This window comes from Chiloscyllium punctatum, chromosome 14 (genome assembly GCF_047496795.1).
Source record: "Chiloscyllium punctatum isolate Juve2018m chromosome 14, sChiPun1.3, whole genome shotgun sequence".
NCBI lineage: Eukaryota > Metazoa > Chordata > Chondrichthyes > Orectolobiformes > Hemiscylliidae > Chiloscyllium > Chiloscyllium punctatum.
In genome coordinates this window covers 30,366,021-30,380,718 of record NC_092752.1, presented here as the reverse complement: position 1 = coordinate 30,380,718, position 14,698 = coordinate 30,366,021, and the positions used below count along the sequence as shown (strand labels likewise).

General features: G+C 39.2%; 1 long non-coding RNA gene across 2 annotated transcripts in view; it reads left to right on the top strand.

The window, feature by feature from the left end:
• LOC140485704 (uncharacterized) overlaps window positions 1-14,251 on the top strand; it is a 155,015-nt gene extending 140,764 nt beyond the window's left edge. For both annotated transcript variants that reach the window (XR_011962413.1, XR_011962414.1), the window contains exons 2-3: window positions 13,135-13,296; window positions 13,404-14,251. This is a non-coding gene — a long non-coding RNA (uncharacterized lncRNA). The remainder of the gene's footprint in view (window positions 1-13,134; window positions 13,297-13,403) is intronic.
• The last annotated feature ends 447 nt before the right edge of the window (window positions 14,252-14,698 follow it).

The following is a 14,698-nucleotide window of genomic DNA, read 5'->3' as shown; positions in this document are numbered from 1 at the left end:
GAGAAAATATGAGGGCGTCTTAAACCAAAACAAGGAACTACAATCACTGCCATTGAGCAAGGGAGTTGCCAATCTCTCTGCCAACAGAAGTAGTATGAATACAAAACCAACAAAAAAAAAAGGAACTGTTGTTGAGAAAACAAAATTAGAAGTCACACAGCGTCAGGTTATAGTCCAACAGGTTTATTTGAAATCACAAGCTTTTGGAGTGAAGACTTCCCCTGACAAAAGCTTATGATTTCAAATAAACTCGTTGCACGATAACCTGATGTTGTGTGACTTCTGACTTTGTCTACCCCAGTCTAACACCGGCACCTCCACATCAAAAAGCAGAATGGCTAAGTTCATATTTGATAGCAACATCACTGAGTATTGTAAGGAGAACTCAAAGAGCCATAGCATCCTTAAAAAGACCAGTATAAATATTGTCATATACCCTGACATTAAAGAAGCGAGGAGATGCACCAAACATTCTACAAGTACTTATGAAACCTGCAACACTGAGAGGAGGGGTAGGCTACCAGACCATCAAACTCAGAAACAAAGTCAAACAAAATCAGGAAGATTTGTAAAATCGTCTCATAGACTAACTCTGCAATGTTTGAAACTTTTGAGAGGAATGTTGGAAAATACAAATAATTATAAAGAAGATGTAAAAGTATTGTAGTGGTTGTGGGGTTGGGGAAGGGGTGGGTGTAGTTGTCTATGAGATCATGATGTCATAGAGTCATGGAGTCATAGAGATGTACAGCACGAAAACAGACCCTTCGGTTCAACTTGTCCACGTCGACCAGATATCCCAACCCAATCTAGTCCCACCTCCCAGCACCCGGCCAATATCCCTCCAAACCCTTCCTATTCATATACCCATCTAGATGCCTTCTAAATGTTGCAATTGTACTAGCCTCCACTACTTCCTATGGCAGCTCATTCCATACACGTACCACCCTCTGCGTGAAAAGGTTCCTCTTAGGTCTCTTTTATATCTTTACCCTCTCACCCTAAACCTATGCCTTCTAGTTCTGGACTCCCCCACCCCAGGGAAAAGACTTTGTCCATTCTCCCTGTAGCTCAAATCCTCCAACCCTGGCAACATCCTTGTAAATCTTTTCTGAACCCTTTCAAGTTTCACAACATCTTTCAGATAGGAAATATGATCACATGAGTTGAAGAGAGCTGTAATAGGACCTGTTGGAGGAGACACTTTGAGCATGTATAAATAGTTGGTCCTTAGAGTCATGTGAAAGGCAATCAGAATCCCTATCTGTCCTAGGACAAAACATGGTGTCAGCAGGTTGAGTTTTGCACTAATCTTTGTTTTTTAAGCATCAGCAATATTTTGCATTCATGTTTTTTAACTGCATGCCTTGAATCCTTTTCTTTCTTTCCTACTTAAATATCAAAGCATTTGAAGACTAAATAATGGTGTCAGTATCAAATACAGTGACATAAGCAACTGAATATTTTTATATTTTTCACAATAAATTTGTATCTTTCTACAGAAAATTACCTTCAATATTATCTCTCATTCTGTAGTTTGAGCGACAACACAAAAGTGTCAAGATGTTGCAGCTATGTGTTTATAATTCTCTTCAGCACAAGTCCATTTCCTTGATGTGTAAATGTACAAATTTAAAATTTGTGACACTGAAATAACTAAACTATAAAAATAAACATATTACAGAACATTCAGCTAGTATTTGAAATGTATAAATAACACCAGTGTATTCGTACTCATTTCAGATTATACTTTCACAAGCTTGTCCTGCTTATATAATATCTTTCTCTATCTGGTTATCAATGAAATCACTCACTTTAACTATTAATCCTTGTTTGCAGAAAGAGGCCAATCAGCCCATCGGGTCTGCACTTCAAAGAACGTCCCATCTAGGCTCACCACCCAACCTATACTTGTAACCCATTTACCTGTAGCTAATCCACCTAACCTGCATAATCGGGACTGTGGGAGGAAACCAGAGCACCAGGCAGAAAACCATGTTGACATGGGGAGAAGTGCAAACTCCACACAGGCAGTCATCCAAGGCTGGAATTGAACCTGGGTCCCTGGCGATGGTGGTATACTGCTGCCTCACATACTGCCGTAATGGTTTCATGGTCATCATTAGACTCGTAATTCCAGATTTTTGTTTTAATGAATTCAAATCCCACTATCTGCCATGGGATTCGAACCTGGGACCATCAGGACATGACCTGGGATTTCTGGATTACTAGTCCAGTGATAATATCACTAAGACATCACCTCCCTCACATCCTTACTGGCCATATCACATTTCAGCAACTCTTCTATTAACTTCAGTGATAAAAACAATCAAACAATTTTTCATAGTCTACAAAACATATATAAATTATTTGTTTACTTCTAGATATTTGTCGAAGATTGTTCTTAGGTTAACTAATCCTTCTCCTGTTCTAAATCTAGCCTAAGAGCAGACAGCTTTAACAATCTCTGTTTAAAGTGATTTATTATTTCTTTCCATCATGACTTCCAAAATCATGTTACTGAAATGACTCATTTGCTTTTGTGTTCTTAGGTAACATAATGAATAATGAATATCTCAAGTCACTTGAAATGTGTCTTTTGGTACATAGTTGATCATAAGTTTCTGTTATCACTTCTAATTCTGTTTTGCCAAGACCTCTTAGTTGTTGTACTTTCCCTCATCTTTGCCTGGTGTTTTTCCAGTTCTCATCAATTTCATAGTATTCTTTACCTCTGAGATAATAATGTTTCATCCATTGTTTATCTCTATATCTTGAAGGGTCCATCAATTTGGATCGTGAAGGTCCAATGTTTTGAGTTGGGGGTGTAGACTTCAAAAATAAAATGGGGAGTCTCAGGAATATCTTGTTTTTCATGAGAAGAAGGCAAAGCTAAAAGCTCTGTGGTACATCATGTTATTGCAGGCCCTTTCTGTTTTAAAAAAAAATTGGCGAGAAATTTTGGTGCCATATGACTGTGATAAAATACAGCAAGCTGGAACCCCTACAAAGAAAGATTCCAATGTTTTGTATGTTTGTCCAAGATTTTGTTATTTTCAAGTAATATTTTACCATGTTGTCGTTTATATGCCCACTACCTGTTGTTTTCCCTTTCTATCCGTTAAAGGTTTCACCTTGTGGTACATAACTCTCATTTTCTGGTTTCTTTTAGCTTCAGCACTTCATTATAAACCTTATTAGCCTGTCTACATCCATTCTTCATTTTCTTTCCAATTTCATCATACTCAAGCGTGCGTCTTTTCTTTCCCCTTTCTATTTATCATTCATATTTCTTCTGTCATTCTTTCCTTGCCTCTTTCTCCTCTCCATTTTTGTCATATTTCCTTTTCAACATCTTGTGTACCTTCTTTCATATGTTTCTATTTGCTTTCTATTTGTTTTACTGCAAATTCAAATTCATTCATATCAATTTTGTTTAAAGTTAACTCTATGAAGTTTTCATTCTTCAACATGACATAAATGGTCGCATGACGTTTTTTCAGTATTGTCAATTTCAATTTAATTTTTGCCATTAGGAGACAATATTCTGAATTTGTATCAATGCCAGGATGTGTATGAATATTCATTATACTATAATCTATTTTATTTCTACACGCATCAGCTCTCCAAGTTTGTTAAGGTGTTTGTCACAGTCACATTTTCTTGTCAAAACTGTATCAGTCTCTCTTTTCTTTTAGTTCTCAATCCAGGGCTGTGTTGACCGACCTGACTTCCAATGTTCCATCACTGATTTTACCATTTAAGCCATCTATTTGAGTTACCACATCAGTTAATTTCACTTAATCATATCAGTTCAGGGTGTCACCATAAAGTGCTTTTATTATATGCTCACTATGATCATGTGTTACACTTGTATGACAATCCAGTCAAAAGGCTTTTGTTCCTTAATCTACAATCATGCTGAACTTTTGCCACTAACCTTGAACTGATCTCTTTTATCTTATGTTTACTAGAATTCTTACTACATTCCTATGTGTCGTGACTGTAAGTACTCATAAAATATGAGTTCCCTCATTGGGGCTGTTAACCTGGTCCAATCGGGGACCTCTGGCTGATAGATAGAAACAGGCGTGTCAGGGGCTCTGTTCTTTATGAGAGCTGGCTCTGAGGAAGCCGGACCAGTATCAAGTACTATGCACATGTAAATAAAGAATGACCCAGTGAAAAGATACCGGCCTTTGTGAAATTGTTTCACTGTGTATCTCACCTTCTTAGAAGTGAAGCATATGTTCTTTTCCATCAGACCAGATTCTAGCCACCTTCCTTAAGCTAGTCCTAGTTAAATCAATATATGCAATATATCCTATCTGCACTTACCAAGCTTTTCCACTTCATAAAAGGCCCTTATGTTCTTTGTTCCTGTTCTCAAGAAGCTATTTCTTGCATTTAAAATAACAGACTCTGAAGTTGCTGCTCTTATCATTTTAGGGCAACTTCATAAATGTGTTTTTTACTTGATTGGGCTAGGGATTTCCTTATATGTCACCATATAGAACAAAATGTTGCTAGGGACCCAATCTTTTCTGTATTTTCTGATTTTTAATTATGACTCTTCTTGATTAGGTATGAGGCTCATGGTGTTTGCAGTATCAGACTCTTCACAGTTGATTGGTCACATTGATGACAAATAGATAGAAAATTATAACTAATTACCAATCAAAGTAAGCAATAACGCAGTATGTTTATTGACCACAACAAACAAATGAAGCAGCAAATGACCAACTAGCAATAACAAACAATAACTCAGCAAATGTTGGGAATTTATGTAAACATATTGTACTGTTAGTTTAAGAGACCGACCACATGATATCCTGATTATGTCATCAGCCATTTAGAGGGAAACTGTCTAGCTAGTTTGCCTTGTGGGTGAGCATCTCCTTAACAAAAGTTTTTGTTGATTTAAATGCAGAGGTGTCTGTGTTCATGAAATGTACACAGAAAGGAGGTAGAACATAGAATATAGAACATAGAAAAATACAGCGCAGTACAGGCCCTTTGGCCCTTGATGTTGCGCCGATCCAAGCCCACCTAACCTACACTAGCCCACTATCCTCCATATGCCTATCCAATGCCCGTTTAAATGCCCATAAAGAGGGAGAGTCCACCACTGCTACTGGCAGGGCATTCCATGAATTCACGACTCGCTGAGTAAAGAATCTACCCCTAACATCTGTCCTATACCTACCACCCCTTAATTTAAAGCTATGCCCCCTTGTAATAGCTGACTCCATACGTGGAAAAAGGTTCTCATGGTCAACCCGATCTAAACCCCTAATCATCTTGTACACCTCTATCAAGTCACCCCTAAACCTTCTTTTCTCCAATGAAAACAGCCCCAAGTGCCTCAGCCTTTCCTCATACGATCTTCCCACCATACCAGACAACATCCTGGTAAACCTCTTCTGCACTCGTTCCAGTGCCTCCACATCCCTCCTATAGTATGGCGACCAAAACTGCACACAATACTCCAGATGCGGCCGCACCAGAGTCTTATACAACTGCAACATGACCTCAGGACTCCAGAACTCAATTCCTCTACCAATAAAAGCCAGTACGCCATATACCTTCTTCACAGCACTATTTACCTGGGTGGCAACTTTCAGAGATCTGTGTACATGGACATCAAGATCCCTCTGCTCATCCACACTACCAAGTATCCGACCATTAGCCCAGTACCCCATCTTCTTGTTACTCTTACCAAAGTGAATCACTTCACACTTACCTACATTGAACTCCATTTGCCACCTTTCTGCCCAGCTCTGCAGCTTATCTATATCCCGCTGTAACCTGCCACATCCTTCCTCACTGTCAACAACTCCACCGACTTTTGTATCATCCACAAACTTGCTCACCCACCTTCTAGCCCCTCCTCCAGGTCATTTATAAAAATGACAAACAGCAATGGTCCCAAAACAGATCCTTGCAGAACACCGCTAGTAACTGCACTCCAAGATGAACCTTTACCATCAACTACTACCCTCTGTCTTCTTCCAGCCAGCCAATTCCTAATCCAAACCTCCAACTCACCCTCAATGCCATACCTCTGTATTTTTTGCAGTAGCTTACCATGGGGAACCTTATCAAACGCCTTACTAAAATCCATATAGACCACATCTACCGCTTTACTCTCGTCCACCTCCTTAGTCACCTTCTCAAAGAATTCAATAAGGTTTGTGAGGCACGACCTGCCCTTCATAAAACCATGCTGACTATCCTTGATCACATTATTCCTATCCAGATGTTCATAAATCCTATCCCTTACAATTCTCTCTAAGACTTTGCCCACAACAGAAGTGAGACTCACCGGCCTATAGTTACTAGGGTTATCCCTAGGGATAAGAGGGAGATCTGCTTCCAGATCCTCCAGAGGAATCCATTAATGCTTCAAAAGAAAATTGTTGTCCTCACTACAGAGCTCAGAAGCACTTTGAAAAAGAAGAAAAAACAGGTACAGTCATCATGGATTAAAATAAAAGAATTTTGCCCCAAGGCAGAGGTGAGCAATGCAGAAGAAGCTTGCCACATGCTCCAACATGAAGGAACACTGTCAGTAACAAGAACCCTGTGTGAAAGTAAATGTTTGATTTGGAGATATCGACTTAAAAAATAAAATGGGGAGTCTCTGGAATATCTTGTATTTAATGAGAAGGAGACAATGCTAAACATTCTGTGGTACATCATGTTATTGCAGGCCCTTCCCATCTTTGAAAAAAGTTGGCAGGAAATTTTGGTGCCAAACGACAATGTGATAAAGAAAGAGCTGGAACTCCTACAAAGAGAGGTTCCAATGTTTTGTTCCAGCCAACAAAATTGAAGTGGATATAGTCACCCCTGCAGTCCTGAGTATTATGGGGTGATAATTTTTGAATCTCCTGAGGAGCCTGCTACAGCCAGAGAAGCCAGAAACTTATGAAGATATAGTGGGAATCTTTTTTTTTCACTAAATGCATTGGTGATTACTGAAAGCTTCAGATTCCACAAATGCAACCAGTATGGTGAATTTATCTTCCAGTTTGTAGCAATTTTAAAGATGCTAGCAGAACTTTGCAGATTTGGAGATTATTTAAATGATGCAATCAGAGACAGGTTGGTGCTTGGTTTAAGATATGAAGCAATCCAGAAAAATTACTGATGGAAGGGAACCTGTACTTAGAGAAAGCTGTAGAAATTTTTCATGCAGAGCGTGGTGCATGTACGGAATAAGTTGCCAGAGGAAGTGATGGAGGTTGGCACAGTTACAACATTTAGTTATAGAGTCAGAGAGCTGTACTGGAAACAGACCTTCAGCCCAACTCGTCTATGCCAACTAGATATCCTAAATAAATCTAGTCCCATTTTCCAGCATTTGGCCAATATCCCTCTAAGTTGTTGCTTTTCATATACTTATCCCAATGCCTTTTAAATGTTGTAATTGTACCAGCCTCCACCACTTCCTATAGCAGCTTATTCCACACACACACCACCCTCTGTGTGAAAACGTTGCCCCTTTGATTCCTTTTAAATCTTTCCCTTCTCACCTTAAACTTATGCCCTCTGCTTTTAGACCTCCCTCGTCTGGGCAAAAGACCTTGGCTATTCATCCTAACAATGCCTCTCATGATTTTATAAACTTCTCGGAGGTCACTCCTCAACCTCTGACGCTGCAGGGAAAGTAGCCCCAGCCTATTCAGCCTCTCCCTCTAGCTCAAATCCTCTAACCCTGGCAACATCCTTTTAAATCTTCTCTGAACCCTTTCAAATTTCACAACATCCTTCCTGTGGCAGGGAGACCAGAAATGCACACAGTATTCGAAAAGTGGCCTAACCAACGTTCTGTACAGTCGCAAGATGACCTTCCAACTCTTATACTGAATGCACTGACCAATAAAGGCAAGCATACATAACGCCTTCTTCACTACCCTGTTTATCTGGGACTCCACTTTCAAGTAACTATGAACCTGCACTCGAGGTCTCTTTCTTCAGCAAGATTTCCCAGGATCTCACCATTAAGTGTATGTTTTGCCCTGATTTGCCTTTCCAAAATGCCGCATCTCATTTATCTAAATTAAACTCCACCTGCCACTTTTCGGTCCATTTGCCCATCTGATCAAGATTCCGTTGTACTCTAAGGTAACCTTCTTCGCAATCCATAAAAACTCCAATTTTGGCATCATCTGCAAACTTACTAACCATACCTCCTATGTTCAATGCACTGGACCCAGCACCGATCCTTATAGCACACTGCTGGTCACAGGACTCCAGTCTGAAAAGAAACCCTCCACCACCACCCTGTATCTCCTACCTTTGAGCCAGTTCTATATCCAAATGGCTAGTTCTCCCTGTATTCCCATGTGATCTATCCTTGCTAACCAGTCTACCATGTGGAACCTTGTCGAACACTTTACTGAGTCCATATAGACCATGCCCACTGCTCTGCCCACATCTATCCTCTTGGTTACTTCTTCAAAAACTCAATCAACTTAGTGAGACAGGATTTCCCATGCACAAAGCCATATTGACTATCCCTAATCAGTCCTTACCTTTCCATTACATGAAGATCCTGTTCCTCAGGATTCTCTCCAACAGCTTGTCCACTGCTGATGTCAGGCTCACTGTTCTATAGATCCCTGGCTTTTCCTTACCATCTTTCTTCAATAGTGGTACTATGTTAGCCAACCTCCAGTCTTCCGGCACCTAGCGATGATACAGATCTCAGCATCAGGATGGGTAATATGAGGGATATGGGCCAAATGCTGTCAAATGGGACTAGATTTATTTAGGATATCTGGTCGGCATGGACAAGCTGGACTGAAGGGTCTGTTTCCTGCTCTGTGACTCTAAATAGCATTATCAATGAAACTAGCAGCAAATGAAGCTCAATAGCAAAACTTGAGCACAAAGTGGCGGCTAAAGAGTTCACAAAATTATGGTCAAGAAATTGCAGACTCAAAACTATCATCAGTGTGGAAAGACAGCTCATTGCAACAAATAATTTTTAGTGTAAGGATGCTATGTCCAGAAACAGGAAAACAAAAGATCACATTGAACTGGCGTGTTTGAGGAAGAAACATAAACAATGTGTAGCAAAAGTATAGAGACTTAATAGTAAGAAAAAAACTTACATGGGTCAATAAAGGCATGAAAAATGTCCAAACTACAGTTCAAAGAGGAGCTGTTATTAAACATATTGGCCATTTTTTGGTGATAACAACCATTACTGGTTAACTCTCGTTTTAAGTGGCAAACTAGTAAGAATGAATATGGACACTGGATCAACCAATGAATCTGATTTCATTGATACCTGAATTTGTATATCAGCAGCAACTGAGTCACGTTGCACTGTAACCCTCAACAATTGTACTAAGAATGTACACAAATTAAGGGTGCCTTTAATAGCACATTTACCAATGTGAATATTCAGTTATATGGTGGACTGAAGACTTATCCATACATATTGTTAAAGGAAATCTTCCAGTATTATTGGAAAGAACATGGTTGGAGAAAATCAAACTCAACTGGGCTGGAGTAAATCAATTGTTAGATTCTGAGACTGCTATGTCACAAAATCTGAAAAAAACAAACCATTACTTTTAATCGGGATCCAGAAAGCATGGAAAAGACCCTGTCAAATTAAAAATCAAGTAGTGCTCTGACTTTCTTTCAATTCATTTTTGATACATGACCCATCTAGCTGCCTGGAGATCTCCCCAATCCTGTAAACAGTCAAGGAGAAGAAATCCAAGGACAGAGCTTTCTTCTCAGAGAATAGTACACTTGAGTGAATATATAAGGGAACAGGCCATGAGTCGTTTTGAATTGCTCAAACATCCATTTCTATGTTTCATGATTCACTTGCAGTGCCAAGGTGAGAAAAAGTAAAATATTAAGTAAAAAAAGCCATCAAAATGTCTATACCTGGTCATGATAGCTCATTGTTAACTTTAAGTTGAACTACATTTAAAGTACACAAAACTACAAAACAAGCTGGAACAAAAGTTCTGAAACATTAATTCATTAATCATTGGCACTATTACACACATTTTTCATCTTTGATTTCTTTCATGTTAACTTGGCAGGGAATAAATCGTTCAGCTATGCTCTTGAACGTCAGATGATGCGTTGAACTTTTGCCAATTTATCCTGTTGTGACCAAGGCCAAAAAGTACCATGGATTCTTGAATTTGTTTCTTTGAAGTGTAAGCAGAAATAAAATAGATCTTTCCCATTACCAAATGTAAATATTTGCCAAAGCTTCTTTAAAACTTTTAAACACAACACATCAAATAGAAGAAGTTAATTTGGGCCAGCATTTCCTTGACTGATGTTATGCAGAAATTAAGTGAAAATTTACACCAATTTCTGAAACAAACTTGCTCTAGAAATTTTGCTGAAATTTCCTCAAGAGCTTATTTGCTTATGCTAGAACATAACAACTGCCACAAGCCCCTTGCATATGGTAGGTGGAGAAGGGTCGTCCACAGGAGTGCTGGAAGACACTGTAGGCCTGGCATTTTCATGTTCTTACTACTTCTGTTATAACCCTTCATTTTGGAAAGAATTTGTGGAAGAAAGCCAATCCAAACTCCTAACAGTAAAATTGTTAACAAGAGAAAAAAATCAAATTAGGTGCAATTTAAGTAGCCATTGAATTCAGCTGAAGCGTTATAATTTGCAATATAATCCTGAAATTACATATTTTTCCGCCATTTTGGGGCAATATTTCAGTTACGTTTTCAATTAAGGGTTCTGGGATTAATTCTGCAATTGTTAAACCTTCTAATGACCATTATTTTATTTGTGCCTGGGGTCTGATTTTATGGGCATCGACTTTAAATATACACCGGAAGTAAGAATGCAAAACATGAGAGATATCGATTTCCTATATCAACTGGAACTGGAAGAAATGACCTACGTCTTAACCTGCAGCTTAAAGAAACATCAAGTATTGTTTACTCAACTTACAAAAAGTTTTTAAAGTATTTATTCTTTTGATTGCGCTTTGCTAGGTTTGGTTTTGACGGCCTGAAGGACTGAGATGATCATACATTTGCTTCCACTCATTGTGAAAAATTGAGTCTCCCAGTAGGCAACTGCTTAGTTGCATTTTCACTAGGAGAAGTACAGAGGTTTTCCAGGATGGAAAAAAAAACTGAGGCGATATGCAATAACAGCTTGCATTTTAATTGCACCTTTAATGCAGTAAAACACCATAGAGTGTTATCAAATCAATGCTCACAATGAACTACATACAGTTTTTAGGACAGGTATGAAAAGCTTGGTTTGGGATAGGTTTTATACAGTGTCTTAAAGGAAGAAAGATGGACATGGAGGCAGCAAGGATAGATGCAGGAATGCCAGAGCTTAGGACCTAGATATCTGAAGAAATGGATGTCAATAGTGTAACAATTAAAATTGGGGATTGTCAAAAGGCCAGCTTTAAAGGAACATAGATATCTCAGAGGATTTAAAGAGTAAAAGTGTTTATAGGACTAGGAGAGGTGAAGCCAAGGAGGGATTTGAAAACAGAACAAGGAGTTTTAAATATTGGTTGTTAGGGCAGGAATCAAATTAAGTCAGTGAGCACAGGAGTGATAGATTAACAAAACCGAATGCAAGTTAAATTTATTTAGTAGGGTTTTGCATGAGCTCATGTTCAAGGAAGGAGAGTGTGACAGGTTGCTGAGGAGATACTGGATTAGTGGTGCTGGAAGAGCACAGCAGTTCAGGCAGCATCCAACGAGCAGCGAAATCGACGTTTCGGGCAAAAGCCCTTCATCAGGAATAAAGGCAGTGAGCTTGAAGCATGGAGAGATAAGCTAGAGGAGGGTGGGGGTGGGTGAGGAGATCACTAGAATAGTCAAGTATAGAAGTAGCAAAGAAATGAAAGAGAATTTTTGGAACAGTTGAGCTGAGATTGAGATGAGTAGTGTTACAGAGGGGATGTTATGGCCCCAGTTTGTTAGCCAAACAGATTAATAGATCTTAATAATTTTAAAATGTAATGAGTGGAAGAACCAAGGAAAACAAAAGGGCAGGATTCTGCAGTTGAATTGAAATGAGTCTTTACAAACTTAGAAAAAAAGTGGGAATAACTTAATTGATAAAATAAAGGTAGGATAATGATTCTAGACCATATACACAGCATATACAACTTAGATTCTAACATTCAAGATACAAATTATGAATTAACAGCCAAACTCTGGTCAAAGAGACTGCACTTTAAACGGCCAAGACATATTCTACCCAAACATTAGTGACACTGTGGGTCACTAAATCTCATTAAAATGATTTCTCCTTCACAAAGGAATTCCAATCCTTCATTTTAGATGATCTAGCCCTGGGATGCCCTAAAAGCCTCTCTGATGTGGACTACATCAATGATTGAATTACCAAGACAGGGGCAATCTCTTCTTCCAAGATTGAGATTTCCAGGAATTGTGAGAGTATGCTAATAGACCTAATTGCCAGCATAACTTAAGATTTTATTAAACACTGAGCTGAGCTGCCCCAGAGTTTCTCTAAGCTTCGTTTTTTCTCAACTGTAGTTTGCATTCTTCCCGACACAGTGTTCTTAACCAATACCAGGGGGTACACAGATGACCTAGCCCACAACTAATGGCAATTCTACTCATAGAAGGACAATCATTTTGAAGATGTCTTAGAAGGGGAAACTGATGCTGCAATTCTCCAGCAGAGACCTGTGGGTCCTGGTGGGCGGAGTGGTCCAGAGAAAGCACACCTCCTCCTGGAGGACTGGCAGAGGAGGCTATGACACCATACCTTGGCAGCCTGGACCAAGGTCAAAGTCAGTGCCGGATCTACAGTGCAGAGAAATGACTAACAGTGCTGCGAGAGAATTAATGACCTCTTCCATTCCTCCAATATCAATGCAACACCGATCTCTCTGTATCTCACACTAACTCCTATCTCTGCTACTACATCCACCTCCCACCAAGGTTTATGCTCTGCAACAGCTTCCCTCACTCAGTTTTATTTGCTTTCAAAGCTCATACCACAAACATTTCATGGCCTCTGCCTTGCCTGGGACACCTCTGCATCTTTTTCACCACCTGCACCAGCATTAACAGCTGTGGAACTTATGAATATTTCACTCAATCTGTTCCCCTCTCTCAGCCATTACAGGGGAAAGCATCTGTTAACAGTGCAGAAAGAGTCTGGACACAAGGATGGGTACAAGACTCCTTAACGTCTATAAGGAGAGAATCTTGGTCCTCTCAGGAGAAGACTAGAACTGCTCCGACAGAGATGCCGAGACAGCCATGTTCCACCAACCGAGTAAGTACCATTCTTTGTTCCATTGCAACTCCCACAGTAACCCTGCTGTAAGTGCATACAACCTCTAGCCATTGGCCAATTTGCCTTGTCTCCCTTTTGTTTTGCAGGTACCAGTGGCATGGCCAAGACCCGTGTGGAAAAATGGCAACCATTTATTGTCTATTCCTTTGTATTATTTGCTCTCCCCAGGTGTATGACCTCACACTTCTCCAGACTGAAATCCATTGGCTACCTAGCTAACCTATTCGTTGATTCTGCCCGTAGTCAACAGTTTTCTTCCTCTGTATATATCACATAACCAACTTGTGCATCATCTGTAAAATTTTCAGTCATACTCCCTATATTTAAGTCATGTAACCCAAGCAACCTAGTGATGAAACAAAACAGGATGCTTCTGCTCAGTAAGTTGGTAGCATCTGTGGAGGGAGAAACAATTAACATATGACTCTTTTTCAGCTCTGGTAATGAGCCCTGAGGAACTCTATTTGGCACAACTTTCCAGTCACAGAAAATCCATTGAACATTATCCTTTGCTTCTTGTCTCTGAGTCGGTTTTGGATCCATCTGTCACATGCCCTGGTACATCATGAAGTTTTACATTGCTGACTAGTCTGCCATTTGAGATTTTGTCAAAAGCTTTGCTCATCATGGTCAAAAATAGTTCCTTTATTTTGGTCACAAAACATTCCACAGTTTTGGTGTGGCAAGAGTTTTATAAGAAAACTGTGATATTAATACACTAGAGAGGCGTAAAGGAGGAAGGGATTGTTGAATGGATTACTTGTAGTTTAGAAGTAACAAAAGAGTAAAGTTCAGAGAGGTTTTGGTCACATAAATTGAGAGACAACTGAGAAAAGGTTGGATGCCACAAATGAGAGAGAAATCACTTATCAGATGAAACATTTATTATTATCTTTTGTCCAGCAATGCAAAAGAGATGCTTTATTAGAATGGAATTGCCATATTGAGTTGAAACATAATTTCCAGGTCATAATAATTTGACTACATTGCCTCATCATTCCTTATTGCAGCTGCAGGAAAAGAACATGTTGTCCCTTGTGACTGTTTCTGTATAACTAAATGTTCCCTGGCTAATGTTCCATTTATTTGGCAATGTTGTACAAATTGAGATAACTCCTATGCTCCTTTGGAGTCTCTTGGTTATGATCTTGATCATTTATTTATTCTGGTCGATTCTGATGCTGGTGTACATCTGCTCTCAGCAATTGAAGACCACTTTTGCTCATGTCTTAGTTGATATTTATCTGCCAATGCTGTAAACCAGATCATAAGTTTGTTATCCCATTACTGTTTTGAGGAGAAATTAACAGCTGTGTTTTCTATATTACAACAACAACTATAGTTTAAAAGTACTTCATTGATTGAAATACTTTGCAACTCC